The sequence below is a fragment of the Nicotiana tabacum genome, chromosome 1 (assembly GCF_000715075.1).
Source record: "Nicotiana tabacum cultivar K326 chromosome 1, ASM71507v2, whole genome shotgun sequence".
Lineage (NCBI taxonomy): Eukaryota > Viridiplantae > Streptophyta > Magnoliopsida > Solanales > Solanaceae > Nicotiana > Nicotiana tabacum.
The window spans coordinates 110,253,757-110,266,162 of NC_134080.1; the positions used below are offsets into that span (position 1 = coordinate 110,253,757).

Sequence of the window (12,406 nt, forward strand, 5' to 3'; positions counted from 1 at the left end):
GCAAGAACTGATCCAACGAGCCTCCAAAGTCAATGACACAAGCTCGGAGCATATCCTTCAAAATCTGAATAGTGCGCTCGAACTACCCGTCCGTCTGAGAATGAAATGTTGTGCTCAACTCGATCCATATGCCCAACTCACGCTAAACTGCTCTCCAGAAATATAAGGTAAACTGCATACTTCGGTCCGAAATGATAGACACGGGCACACCATGAAGATGAACAATCTCCCAGATATAGATCTTAGCTAACCTCTTAGAAGAATAGGAGACTACTATAGGAATGAAATGTGCTGACTTGGTCAGCCTATCAACAATAACCCACACTATATCAAACTTCCTTTGAGTCCGTGGGAGTCCAACAACGAAGTCCATAGTGATACGCTCCCACTTCCAATCAGGAATCTCAATCTTCTGGAACAAACCCTCAGGTCTCTAATGCCCGTACTTTACCTGCTGACAATTCAAACACCGAGCCACATATGCAATAATATCCTTCTTCATCCTCTTCCACCAATAATGTTACCGCAAATTCTGATACATCTTAGCAGTGCCCGGATAAATAGAGAACCGAGAACTATGGGCCTCCTCTAGAATCAAATCTCGAAGCCCATCCACATTAGGTACACAAACTCGACCCTGCAGCCTCAAAACTCCATCATCTCCTAATGTAACCTTCTTGGCAACTTCGTGCTGCACCGTGTCCCTAAGGACACACAAATGAGGATCATCATCGTGCTGATCTCGGATACACTCCAATAAAGAAGAATGAGTGACTGTGCAAGTTAACATATGGCTAGGCTCAGAAACATCCAACCTCACGAACTGATTGGCCAAAGCCTGAACATCTAAAGCAAGCGGTCTCTCACCGATCGAAATATACACAAGACTGCCCATACTGGCTGACTTCCTACTCAAAGCATCTGCCATTACATTAGCCTTCCCCGAATGATATAAGATGGTGATATCATAGTCTTTCAATAACTCCAACCACTTTCTCTGCCTCAAATTTAGCTCCTTCTGCTTGAACAAGTATTGCAAACTCTTGTGATCCGTGAACACCTCACATGACACCTTATACAGATAGTGCCTCCAAATCTTCAACACGTGAACAATGGCTGCTAACTCCAAATCATGAATTGGATAGTTCTTCTCATAAATCTTCAACTGCCGTGAAGCATAAGCAATGACCATACCATCCTGCATAAGCAATGACCATGCCATCTTGCATTAATACCGTACCAAGTCCAATACGAGATGCGTTACAATAAACTATATATAGCCATGAACCTGTGGGAAAAACCAACACTGACACCGTAGTCAAAGCTGTCTTGAGCTTCTGAAAGCTCGTCTCACATTCGTCCGACCACCTGAACTGGGCACCCTTCTGGGTCAACCTGGTCATCGGAGCTGCAATAGATGAAAACCCCTCCATAAACCGACAATAATAGCCTTCCAAACCCAAGAAACTCTGCATCTCTGTAGCTGATGCGGGTCTAGGCCAGTTCTTGACTGCCTCTATCTTCTTCGGATCCACCTGAATATCCTCTGCTGAAACTACGTGACCTAAGAATGCAACTAAACTCAACCAGAACTCATACTTCGAAAACTTAGCATACAACTGACTATCTCTCAAAGTCTGAAGAACCAGTCTCAAATGCTGCTCATTCTCCTCCCGACTACGGGAATAGATCAAAATATCATCAATGAAGACTATCACGAATGAATCCAAGTAAGGCTTGAACACTCGATTCATCAAATCCATAACAGCTGCTGGGGCATTTGTCAACCCGAATGACATCACCAAGAACTCATAATGCCCATACCGAGTGCGGAAATCTATCTTAGGGACATCGGATGCCCTAATCCTCAACTGATGGTAGCCAGATCTCAAGTCAATCTTCGAAAATACCTTAGCACCCTGAAGCTGATCAAAAAAATCATCAATCCTCGACAATGGATACTTATTCTTGATTGTAACCTTGTTCAACTGCCGGTAATCTATACACATCCTCATCGATCCATCCTTCTTCTTAACAAACAACACCGGCACACCCCAGAGCGAGACACTAGGCCTAATAAAGCCCTTATCAAGCAAGTCTTGCAACTGCTCCTTCAATTCTTTCAACTCGGGCGGGGCCATACGATATAGTGGGATAGAAATAGGTTGGGTGCCCGGAGCCAAATCAATGTAGAAGTCAATATCCCTGTCGGGTGACATACCCAGCAGGTCTGAAGGGAAAACCTCAGGAACTCACGAACAACAAGCACAGAATCCATAGAAGGAACCTTAGCACTAGAATCACGAACATATGCCAAATAGGCCAAACACCCCTTCTCGACCATACGCTAAGCCTTCATATATGAGATAACACTACGAGTAGAATGACCAGGAGTTCCTCTCCACTCTAGACAAGGAAACCCCGGCAAGGCTAAGGTCACAATCTTGACATGACATTCCAAGATAGCATGGTAAGGTGATAACCAGTCCATCCCCAATATGACATCAAAATCAACCATATCCAATAGTAACAAATCTACTCGAGTCTCAAGACCCCAAATCATAACTATACATGAACGATGGACACGATCTACCACAATAGAATCACCCACCGGTGTAGACACATATACAGGATCACTCAAAGAGTCACTAGGCATGACCAGATACAGTGTAAAATAAGATGGCACATATGAGTATGTAGATCCCGGATCAAATAGAACTGAAGCATCTCTACTACAAACCAGAACAGTACCTGTGATAAGTGCATCGGAAGCATCAGCCTCAGGTCTGGCTGAAAAAGCATAACATCGAGGCTGAGCCCCACCACTCTGAACTACATCTCTAGGATGGCCTTCTACTGGCTGGCCTCCACTTCTAGCGGCATGACCTCCACCTCTAATACCTCTACCTCCACCTCCACATCTAGCTAGCTAAGCAGGCGGTGGAACACTCGGTGCTTGAACCATAACACGGGAATCTTGATGCTGAGAGTTGCTCGGTGCTCGAGGGCAAAATCTAGCAATATGCCTCATATCGCCATATGTATAACAAGCCCTCAACAGCTGAGACTGCTGACCTTGACGGCCTGAATAACCACTCTGAAAACTCTGGAGCAGAGGTGCACTGATAGGAGCTGACGGTGTATTGTAGGGCAACTGATTAGAATACTGCATATGAGAACCACCACCACCTGGAGCACCATGAGAAGCCTAAAGTACTGAATGAAACGACCTGGGAGGATGGCCCCTACCAAAAGAATTCCTGCCTCCAGATGAGGCACCACTGAACCTCCTAGAATGACGAGGTCCCTTGTCAGACCCCTGACCACCCCGATGTGATAGAACCATCTCAACCCTCCTGGCCATATTGGCCGCATCCTGAAAAGAAATCTCGTTCCCCGTCTCCTTAGCCATCTGAAGTCGAATAGGCTGAACGAGTCCCTCAATGAAGCTCCTTACTCTCTCTCTATCAGTGGGAAGTATAAGAAGAGCATGACGGGCCAAGTCAATAAATCTGGTCTTGTACTGAGTAACAATCATAGAACCCTGTTGGAGACGCTCAAACTGCCTCCGATTGTTCTCCCTCTGAGTAATGGAAAACAATTTCTCCAGAAATAGCTGAGAAAACCGATCCCAAGTCAAAGCTGGTGACCCAACTAGTCTAGCCAAACAATAATCTCTCTACCAAGTCTTGGCGGATCAAGATAAGCGAAAAACAGTAAAGTCGACCTCATTAGTCTCCCCTATCCCCATGTTCCTGAGAACCTCATGACAGTTGTCTAAATAATTTTGGGGATCCTCAGAAGATGCACTGCTGAAAGTGGTAGTGAAGAGCTTGGTAAACCTGTCCAATCTCCACAAGGCATCAACAGACATAACTGCTCCATCACCGGTCTGAGCTACCACACCCGACTGAACTGCTCCAACTAGCTGAGTTGCTGGAGTCTGGAACTGGGGAGCCATCTGCCCCTGAGTGCGGATAGCGGGAGTCTGTGCTCCTCTCCCGGCCTAAGAGATAGCTGGTGCTACCAGAAGTAAACCTACCCGGGTGACACTCTTCATAAGGCCCACTAGATAGACCAGAGCATCCTGGAGTACTGGGGTAGCAATGCACCCCTCTGGGGCCTGAGCTTGGCCCACCGGAACTGCCTGGTCCGGAACCTCATCATCAAACTCAACCTGAGGCTCCGCTGCTGGTGTTGCTGCTCTGGGCTGAGCTCTGCCCCTACCTCGGCCTCTAACACAGCCTCCCCCTTGCCCTTTGCCCCTCGTGGGAGCTATTGTTGGGGGCTTAGGCTGCTGATCAGTGGATGAGGAAGCGCGTGTTCTCGCCATCTGCGAAAGAACAAAGTAAAAATTCAATTAGCATTGAGAAACCAAACCGCACGACAGGAAATAATAGATGTGAAGTTTTTCCTAACTCTGCAGCCTCTAGGGATAAATACAGACGTCTCGGTACCGATCTCTCAGACTCTACTAAGCTTGTCCGTGAATTGTGAGACCTAAGTAACCTAGAGCTCTGATACCAACTTATTATGACCCAAATTTCTCACCCTCAGGAGTCATGATGGCGCCTACTAGTGAAAGTTAGGCAAGCCAATTATTCCAATTATTTAACCATTTTCATTTTTAATCCCTTAGCAATTCCAACACAACATAACAAAAGTAGTGGAAATAATAATAACAAAAACAGTGCGGAAGACGAAATTTGATAATTTAGATTAATATAAACTGTGGAAGTCTAAGTATAACTCTACCCAGAATTTGGTGTCACAATGTCACGGACCATCTATGAATACTACAAATAAAGTCTGAATAGAAATACACGAATCTGTCTCTGAATAAGTAAAAAACATAAGGAAATGATAGAAGGAGACGCCAAGGCCTGCGGACCACTACAAGACTACCCCGGGTCGCCTGAATGGACTGAAGGCAGCCACCTCACTGCGGTCCAAAAGCTGCAGCACCGGGATCTGCACACAGTATAGAGTGTAGTATCAGTACAACCGACCCCATGTGCTGGTAAGTGCTTAACCTAATCTCGGCGAAGTAGTGACGAGGCTAGGACCAAACTACCAAATAAACCTGTGCAATTAAATCATATACAGCGGAAAATAAAGGCAGAAATGTACAGTTAAGGATATGAGGGGAAAACATGGGGTGGGGAACATCAAGTAATGATAGAAGAACATCAGATAAATATAAGGAACATCAAAGTTCAATTATCAACACGAATCAGAAATAAAAGAAAAGTGCACGGCATCACCCTTCGTGCTTTTACTCTCGTCCTCACCATAAAATCAATAAAATCGGCACGAAATCACCCTTCGTGCTTTTACCTCACATAATCATGGCACGGAATGATCCTTCATGCATTATCACTTATATCATGACACGGAATTGCACATCGTGCGGCACGACATCACCCTTCGTGCTTTTACCTCACAATATCGGCACGACATCACCCTTCGTGCATTAACACTCTAAAAAATCATACACGGCATCACCCTTCGTGCTTTACACTATTCCTCACCCAAGCAACAATCACAAAGCAATTTGGGAAAGGAAATCAATAATATTTTAATAAAATCCCGGCAAGGGAACAACAGTATAACAACAATATCCCGGTAAGGGAAAACATGAATAACAACATCTCGACAAGGGAAACAATAACATCCCGGCAAGGGAGACAATATCATAAACCTCTTCTCTTTTCCACAATTTCCTCACAACTCATTTCTCAACTTGAGCCAACGCTCGACAACTATCTATTACCAATAATACTTCCACAAGTCTTGTTCAACAATAGTAATCATCATATAAGCATGAACAATACGAAACAGAGTCACATTAATCATAGTATAAGACTCACGGGCATGCTTGACACCAACGTATAAATACTCGTCACCATGCCTATACGTCTTACTCAACAATTAACACATAGCAAATAAGACCCGACTCCTAAACCCTCAATCTAAAGTTAGACCAAACACTTATCTCGATGCCACGAACACAATTCAAGTTTCAACTACCGCTTTACCTCTTGTTTCCACCACCAATTCGCTTGTATCTAGCCACAATTTACCTAACGATATCAATAAATGCTAAATGAATCAATTCTAATGCATGAAAATTGGTTTTCTAAAGTTTTTCCCAAAAAGTCAAAAATCAACCCCGGACCCACATGGTCAAAACTCGAGATTTGCGATGAATGTGTCGCATTTGCGACCAAAACCTGCCCAGGCTTGGTTCGCATTTGCGACGCCTGGGTCGCAATTACCAAGCTTGAGAACTTCGCAATTGCGAAGCCTGATCTCACAATTGCCAGATCAGAGGCCTGGGCAAAAATACCAGATACCAACACTTGATCCTAAGTCCAATTTCACTCCGTGGCCTATCCAAAATTCACCCGAGCCGCCGGGGCTCCAAACCAAACATACACACTAACCTAAAAATATCATACGGACTTGCTGTTCAGTGTTTTGACTTATTATGATCTATTTAATATTTTTATCTCAACTCCACAATGATTTTATGCAATTTGTCGTATTACTTGTTAAAATTTTCTTTTAGTGATAAGGCATTAATTTTAAGGATGCAATATATGTACTTTTGTTAGAAGGAATTTAATTCCGGTTTCTGGGCAAAATAAGAGATGGATATTTGTTTTATTTTTCGAATAACTCTTGAGTTATTGAGCTTAATAAACACTTTATCTCTTGTGGTACATGAATGCATGACCTTGTTATTATATATTGATGTCTCTCCTGAACAGAACAATATTAGTCTACCTCATAAGAGAATATGTTCTTCAAAATTGAGTAAAACTTATCTGTGCACTTTTATCTAAGTCATATTAATCTGGATAGGATTTCAAGTTGGTCAAGTATGGACCTTAAGGTTCATTGAAAGTAGAGGCACTACCAACTTGTGGATCCTGTTTGGAAGGAAATTTGACTAAAAGATGTTTCCCTTTAAAAGGAAATAAAACTAGTGATAAGCTAGAATGAATCCTTTCTGATTTGTATGGTTAAATGAACATACTCGTAAGAGATAGATTTTGAGTATTTTATGACGTTCATAAATGATTACTCAAAATATTAATATATTTATTTGAAGCACTGTAAGTCTTAATGAATTAAGTAATTCAAGGTTTTTAAGACTTGAAATAGAGAAGCACCAAAGAAATATATTAAGTTACTACAATTTGATTGTAGTGGCGAGCATCTCTCTAAAGAGTTTTTTAGTTACATATCAGAATAGGGATTACATCTCAATTGACTACACCGTAAACTCCATAATAGAGTCGTGTAGTAGAAAGAAGAAATAAGTCTCTTTTGGATATGGATAGACTAATGACGTGTTATTTAGATTTGCCTTATTTATTTTTGGAATATTTCCTGGAAACTTCAAATTACATTCTGAATTTAGTTCCTTCTAAGCTAGTACTTGGGACATCTATAGAACTGTGAACTGAATGTAAGCTTGGTCTGTGGCATGTTCAGATATAGGATTATCCCGCATATGTTCTGAAAGGGAAAGCAAATATGTAAGTTGGAACTAAGAATGGATAGGTGCATGTTTATCGAATATCCAAGAAAACGAATGAAGCTTTATTTTATTGTCCTAAAGAAAATAAGGCAATTGTTAAAACAAATGCATTTTTCTAGATAAGGACTGTTTAATAAAACATGTTCCTAGAAGTAAACTATTTTTACAGGAACTGGGCAAAGAAATAACTAGATGTTCAAGAACATCAAAACCCACACGTCAGAATTGACGTTCCATTGCATTTAAGTAGTGGGAGAACGTTAATAGACATAATATGCCTTTATCGAGTGGGAGTGATGTTTGAACATTGAACACTATAGTAAGAAGTCACTAATATTTCAATGTCATGAGGTAACAAAGGTAATATTAGTGGTACTTCGTCTTAGTGGGAGAAAGCTAAAGAAAATTATAGTTCGGTGTTCATTCTTGGGATAGTTTCGGTAACAGGATCTCTGAAGAGTTTAATACCAAACTAGATAATTACGACAAAGTACTACTGGACAAATATTGCATCAGATATAACTTGGCAAGATTCTTTAACAAAACCTTATTTGGTGAAGACTTTTAATAGTCATGTAAAAGAATACCTGAGAAAGTTGTAGATGCATGGTTATGAGTCTAAGTGGGAGATTGTTGGGGCATATACTATTAACCATGCATTTGGATATAGTATATTCTAATAATTATCATGATTAAAAGTCTAAGTGGGAGATTGTTGGGATATATACTATTAACCATGAGTTTGGTTTAGATATAGTATTTATTATGAAATAATTGTTTATTCAGTTTTAATAAAGTTTTAAATAGATCATATAATAGTCTGTGTCCTTTGCTTATATAGTAGATGATTTAGTGTATAGAGTTTAGCTTATACACGGAAGATTAAATCATCGGTTCTTATAAGTATAAAGTTTGAGTTCACAATCTAATGATGGAATTGGACAAACCGTCAAGAATGATTGTAGCACAAGATTAAATATAATTAATCTTGATTATGGGAATGGTTTAATTCCAACTTCTTGATTCGAGGATCACGATTGTGCGGGTGATGGAGATTCCATTGAGAAGTTATGGAACTGAAGGCTCACGTGGTAGAAGAGATATGTTCACGCTTCAAGAGGTAACCCGTGAAATCCCGTTTATACTAGTTGTCTAAATTACATGTGATTTTGATACTGGGATTGCTTCCGCTGCATATAATGTGCTGCACCGTACGCAGCCGCCGCTGCGGCTATGCTTCCAGTTACTAATCCCATGCCTCCATGCCCTAAAATGTGACATCCAACTTAGTACAAACCAAAAATTACTATATATGATTTGATATAGTGTAATAATACAAACCTATGTACTAATTAACTATGGTCTCCAAACAAAAAAAAAACTTGTGAGTTTAAAAATGTCACGTAACTAGTGAAGATTGGTACCTGCATGGTGTGGAGGAGGGTAACCCACAGGAGGATACCCTTGTGGAGGATATCCACCGGCTGGCGGATACCCTTGTGGAGGATAGCCACCAGTCGGAGGATATCCTGGTGCAGGAGGATATCCTTGCGGAGGTGGATACACTTGCGGAGGATTAACATACGCTTGTGGAGGGTAAGCTCCAGGTTGTGGAGGATATTGCCCTGGATAACCATATTGACCTAGATGTTTATTTTTTCCGCCTCCCATTCTTCACAGAGTACCTAATTTTGACAAAACTATTAATGAAATCAAACGGAAGGTTTGGATGTGCTATAGCAATTTGTTTAGATGAACAACAATAACATCAATTTTATTCGTATGGATGGTCTGGATGACATTTGATTGTTTTGGAAGTCAAAACGAAATGTCTTATAAAAAGAATCACAAAATTAAACTTAATTGTAAAAACTTTTGTACAAATTTTTTGAAATGAGGAGTAATTACTTATTATTTTTAAATTTTACAACTTTCACGCGATCTGATTCCATAGTAAAGTTGAGAAGCTTAAGCTCACAACTTTCAAGCTATATATCTAAACGTTAAGAAAATACGACAAATTAAGTTGTCATATGCTTCCTCTTTCACTTTCTAAGATCTAATCCAACATAAACAATGAAAATAAGATTTTTGCATTCTCAACCATGAAAAATCAAGAAGTTTGATGGTTCAAATGAAAAAAAGCAAGACGAGAAAAGAAAACGTGTAAAAGATAAAACAAGCAATATTAAGGTTTTATGATATGGCCATATATATAACATCTTGCAGAAAATGCCTGAGAGGCGCAACAAAACCAAAGATTTGGAGTTTATAGATCTTACGGGTTCTCCTTGCGGTTTTTTGGAGAGAAGAATGGAAGACAAGATGAAACACAATAGTATCATAGTGGATGAGTATTTATAGCTTATTTTACTTACGTCATTAATATATTGAGTGGTCGTGCAATACAATAAACATATTAACCAATGATTTCATTTCCAATTGTAGAGAATTAGGAATACATTGGATAGTTATAGTTTGTTTTACTTGGGTGATTGAACATTAAATATTGAGGTAATTTTTGGTTGGTTCACTTGGTTAATCACTAAATATTGAGTGGTTTTGGTTTACATACAACAAACAGAGTGACCAATGATTTTCTTCCTAAATCAATGAAATATAAAAAATTACATATATAAGGTTTTAACTAACAATTTAAATTGAGACCGTTTTACTTTTTAACTTCAGCAATATTGTAATTTCAAATTTCACGCATTAAATTTGCAGACTATCAACTGAAACCTCGAAACAACGCTAATGGTCATCAAATATGAATATATCTTATGAAAGTTTTGGCGTGGAGCTTCGTTTTAGTTCTCACCAATATTAGAGACCCAATAGCTATGGCTCTAACTACATATATGTGCTAAAAGAATTTATTAAACAAGTAATAATAGATTATGAATCCAGTAAATCAAATAAACTATCGCCAGATCTTAACCTCGAAATCATAAAGTTCAAATCTTGGATCTACCTTTGTGTGTGATCCTATGGACAGAGTCATATATGGGTCTAGAATTTATATTTGATTGATTCAACCTTCACGTTTTGACCCTGTACTCATTACACATTTTAAATTATAAGTTTAAAATTATTATTTTTTAATATAATTTTAGTTTGCTTAGCTGTGAGATTAAGATACCGTGTCACTTGGGGGTCCTTTAATATTGTAATGGATCATGATAAGGTGTCAGCCTTCGGGTTCTTTGGCTGAATATATTGCTAGCCTCTTAAACTTGTCCCCAATTTTCACTATAACACTCAATCTTAAGTTCATTCCATTTGAACACTGCAACCAGGTTATTACTGTGTCACTTGGACACAAAAAACACAACTCGTCTTATAATTCAAGCGCGTGTATATAGCGTTGCTAACGTGTAATAGCCGATGAATAAGTGTAGTCCATGTGGAATTTTTGTCCACTTAAGAGCCACATGTATCGGGTAATTCCAAGTCAAAAGAATCGGGTTAAAGATTAAACTACCGACCCCAAATAACTATTTTAATATTACAGCCCCTCAGTAAAAAAAACCTAACCTCATTCCCGTCTCTGTCCATCCTCTTCCCCCTTCCTAAATCGATTGATCAATTAGAGAAAATTTTAGAATCATCTGCTACTTCTCATAAAAGATTGAAGCCAACAACCTGAAATTCGTCCAAATTTCACTCCCGTCTTCGTTTATCATCTGCATTTTTCATCTAAAGAAATTGTGAAGTCAATTATTTAGAGTGGCATTCAGCAAGAGTGTCGTCTTATCTAATATTTTTACTAGTATGTTTCGAGTTATTCTTTTACTGAGATTTTAGTTGTTTATTAGGGTTTTTTGTTAGTAATGGTATTTTGGGAATCGTAGATATAAAAATAAATTTTTTCGTTTCTTTTCTTCGAATCTTGTTGACTGTGCTCACGTGTTGCTTTTCTTGTTCACTTTAGGGTAAAATCATATCAGTGAATATATTCTTGTCCGCTTTCACCATGGTGGAACATTTATCGAATCTCCATGTGCCAAATATGTCACTAATATTGAGATAAATTAGTTCTTTATTGACAAAGACCATTTCTCCCTGTTTGAACTACAATATTACACAATAGGGTTGAGTTATGCAATTGTTGGGGAGTTTTATGTCTTTAACCCTAATACCAAAAAATTTGTCTTGGTGGAAAATGATGAACAACTACATAATATTGCTTGTTACTGTTAGGAGGGTATATTAGACTTGTACATTTCACATATTGTTGAGATAATTTCTAATAGTGTGATCCCAATTGGATATTTATGTGGGCAGGAGGTTTTTGAAGAAAGTAATAACACAATAAATGATCCATCTAGGGCAATAGAAGATGGTCCAGACAGTATAAATGGACCACAACCTGTTGAAGAGCCTCCACTTGAAGAGTTTGGGACTGGTATTGGTGGGGAAGGGGTTGTTGTTGGTGGGGAAGATGCTTCTGGTTATGTAGAGAGGATGTTGCTAGTGTAGAGAATGTTACCGGTGAAGCAGAGGCAGGTGAGGAAGAGGTTGCTTCAGAGGTAGCTAGTAGTGAATCAGATCTTGATGAAATTCCTAATGAGGATGATAGTAAGGTTGATGAAGAGTCTAGGACCTTCATAAATGAGATGAGAACTAAAAAGAATGCTAGCAAAAGGAAAATACAACCTGAAACTGCTATAGTGCATGTAGGAGAAGCTGGAATTGACAGAGGTTTAGAAGATATAGGATTGAACAAAAAAGATAAATATATTGGCAGATTAGGAGGTGATAAAGAGTTCATTGACATCTCAGATACTGGTAGTAATGATTCTGATGAAGAGGTAGAGGTGGATTTTGAGCCTGGTCTTAACCTTCCAAGTAGAA

The 12,406-nt window shown here is 39.4% G+C and overlaps 2 long non-coding RNA genes across 3 annotated transcripts; both read right to left on the reverse strand.

Moving 5' to 3' along the window:
* Window positions 1-4,695: 4,695 nt before the first annotated feature.
* On the reverse strand, window positions 4,696-8,744 carry LOC142180703 (uncharacterized). Of its 2 annotated transcripts, none has more exons than XR_012709311.1 (2): window positions 8,638-8,744; window positions 4,696-4,971 (listed from the first exon to the last, which is right to left on the reverse strand). It is a non-coding gene; the product is annotated as an uncharacterized LOC142180703 (long non-coding RNA). The 2 variants fall into 2 exon arrangements; XR_012709310.1 differs by having other exon boundaries at window positions 8,497-8,744.
* A 5-nt stretch (window positions 8,745-8,749) lies between these two features.
* LOC107817937 (uncharacterized) lies at window positions 8,750-9,883 on the reverse strand. The gene is made up of 3 exons (XR_012709309.1): window positions 9,832-9,883; window positions 8,974-9,234; window positions 8,750-8,816 (listed from the first exon to the last, which is right to left on the reverse strand). It is a non-coding gene; the product is annotated as an uncharacterized LOC107817937 (long non-coding RNA).
* Window positions 9,884-12,406: the final 2,523 nt, after the last annotated feature.